The sequence below is a fragment of the Glycine soja genome, chromosome 7, assembly GCF_004193775.1.
Source record: "Glycine soja cultivar W05 chromosome 7, ASM419377v2, whole genome shotgun sequence".
In the NCBI taxonomy this organism is placed as follows: domain Eukaryota; kingdom Viridiplantae; phylum Streptophyta; class Magnoliopsida; order Fabales; family Fabaceae; genus Glycine; species Glycine soja.
This window is the reverse complement of record NC_041008.1, coordinates 34868616-34871786: the sequence shown is the minus strand read 5'-3', so window position 1 is coordinate 34871786 and position 3171 is coordinate 34868616.

The window sequence follows — 3171 nt, the reverse complement described above, 5'->3', positions numbered from 1 at the left end:
TACACACGTTCGGAAGGAGTGTGCCGGGTTACGGGAAGAGAATGCAATTACCGCAAGAGCCCTTGAACAAGAGACCAAGAGGGCTCGCAAGGAAGAGTATGGCCGGAACAAATTTCGCGGAGCTCTATGGGGTAGCAATAATGAACTCAAGTTGCGAAGGGAAGAAAGGGACCAGTCGCGAGCACATAGCATGGTTCTGAAAGAGGAGTTGATTGCTTGTTCAAGGTCCAAAAGAAGCTTGTCTCAACGTTTATGCGAGACAAAGACCAACATGTTAGCTATCATCGCCAAGTACCAAGAAGAGTTAGGTCTAGCCACGGCCCACGAGCATAGAATCGCGGATGAGTATGCCCAAGTATACGCGGAAAAGGAGGCTAGAGGAAGGGTGATCAACTCTTTACACCAAGAGGCAACCATGTGGATGGATCGGTTTGCTCTTACCTTGAACGGGAGTCAAGAACTTCCCCGATTGTTAGCCAAGGCCAAGGCGATGGCAGACACCTACTCCGCCCCCGAAGAGATTCATGGGCTTCTCGGCTATTGTCAGCATATGATAGACTTAATGGCCCACATAATTAGAAATCGTTAGGAAACTTGTATGGTCTCTCAGACCTTGACTAGATATGACTTCCTTTTTGAAATAAAATGAGTTGGTCCCATGTTTCTACTCCAAAAAAGCTTGTGCAAATCAAATCACTCCTACATCTCATCTCTAGCATGCATTTTCTTTCTTTACCCACTCCTCACGTTTGGTTTTTTTAGGGAAAAACACCATAACTAAACGCGCCGCAAGGGATCCCTATCGCACCAGATCCAAATCTAGAACGATGGGTGATCAAGAGGAGACGCAGGAACAGATGAAAGCCGACATGTCGGCTCTGAAAGAACAAATGGCCTCCATGATGGAGGCCATGTTAGGTATGAAGCAGCTCATGGAGAAGAACGCGGCCACTGCCGCCGCTGTCAGTTCGGCTGCCGAAGCAGACCCGACTCTCTTGGCAACTACGCACCATCCTCCCTCAAACATAGTAGGACGGGGAAGGGACACACTGGGGCACGATGGCAGCCCTCACCTGGGATACAACCGAGCGGCTTACCCTTATGGATTGCCGCCCAACTATTCACCACCCATCTTGCAAGAAGATGCGGGCCACATTGCTTCTCCCGTCCATGAAAAAGAACCTCCTCAGCAGCCCGACGAAGTCCATAAAGACCCTCAAGATTATGCTCGGAGGGATGTCGAGTTTTATCCCCCGATTCCCGAAGGGCCGACACCAGGCACGTTGCCTCAACCCAACCTCGCAGCATCGCCAATAGTTTTGTCTATGGAAGGGCCGCCCCCGGCAACTGAAGAAAGGAGGAAGCTCGATCTCCTTGAGGAAAGATTGAGGGCTGTGGAAGGATTTGGGGACTATCCGTTTGCAGACATGACGGATCTTTGCTTAGTACCCGATGTTGTTATTCCCCCGAAGTTCAAAGTGCCGGACTTCGACAAGTATAAAGGGACGACTTGTCCCAAAAACCATCTCAAAATGTACTGCCGTAAGATGGGCGCCCATTCTAAAGATGAAAAGCTGTTGATACACTTCTTTCAGGATAGCTTGGCCGGAGCTGCGGTAGTGTGGTACACTAATTTGGAAGCTTCCCGTATCCGTACTTGGAAGGATCTGATTACCGCCTTCCTAAGGCAGTATCAGTACAATTCTGATATGGCTCCTGACCGTACTCAACTGCAGAATATGTTTAAGAAAGAGGGTGAAACCTTTAAAGAATATGCGCAGCGATGGAGGGATTTGGCGGCACAAGTAGCTCCTCCCATGGTTGAGAGAGAGATGATCACCATGATGGTAGACACTCTGCCAGTGTTCTACTATGAGAAGCTAGTGGGTTACATGCCGTCCAGCTTTGCGGATCTGGTGTTTGCCGGGGAAAGAATCGAGGTTGGATTGAAGAGAGAACACGACTCTAGTCATGCGGGGAACGCCTCTAGTTCAACACCCGTGCAGCCTAAGGCACCCACCCAGAGGGAAGCTCCCCAAGTTCCAACTCCGAACACGACTCGACCGGCCGGTAATTCCAACATGACAAGGAACTTCCCTCCGAGGCCATTGCCGGAATTCACCCCGCTCCCAATGACGTACGAAGATCTTCTACCATCCCTCATCGCCAATCATTTGGCCGTGGTAACTCCCGGAAGGGTCCTCGAACCCCCTTTCCCGAAGTGGTATGACCCTAATGCAACTTGCAAGTACCATGGGGGTGTCCCGGGGCATTCCGTCGAAAAATGCTTGGCCCTTAAATACAAGGTCCAACATTTAATGGATGCCGGATGGCTGACTTTCCAAGAGGATCGGCCCAATGTGAGGACCAACCCCCTCGCCAATCATGGAGGGGGAGCAGTTAATGCAGTTGAATCCGATAGGCCCCACAGGTCTAAACCTTTAAGAGATGTGGCAACCCCTAGGAGGTTTATCTTTGAGGCCCTACAAAAGGGAGGTGTAATTCCCCATAGTGGGTGTAAGGAGGATTCCTGTCTGCTACATTCCGGCGAGATGCATGACATGGAGACGTGTTTGGAAGTAGAGGAATTGTTACAGCGGATGATAGACCAAGGTCGACTAGAAGTCGGCATTGAAGGAAAAGAAGAGCAGCATATATGCATGCAATCTACGGAGGGGAGCGGTGTTGCGAAGCCCAAACCCTTGGTGATATACTTCACTAAAAGTGCAGCCTTGCAAAAGCCCGGGCACCCCTTAATGGCCAAACCTGTTCCTTTCCCGTACCAAAATAGTCACGCGGTCCCGTGGAGATATACACCTCCGGGGAAGATGGAAGAAGAAGTCACTGACGTCAGCTCGCTGTCAGCTAAAGTAACAAATATCACGGGCCTGAGTGGTGTGACCCGTAGTGGTCGTGTGTTGGCACCTCTGGACCTACCAGTCCAACCCGCCGACGTCAAAGGAAAAGGAAAAGTGGCGGAGGAACAAGATGGCGAAGCACCCCACGCTTCGAATAAAGATATTCCAGCAAAGGGGCCCCCAGAGAAAAAGGATGGTAGAAAGGAGGTGTCGCTAGAGGAAGCCAGCGAGTTCCTTCGCATAATTCAGCAGAGCGAATTCAAGGTTATCGAACAACTCAACAAAACCCCGGCTAGGGTATCGCTGCTGGAGT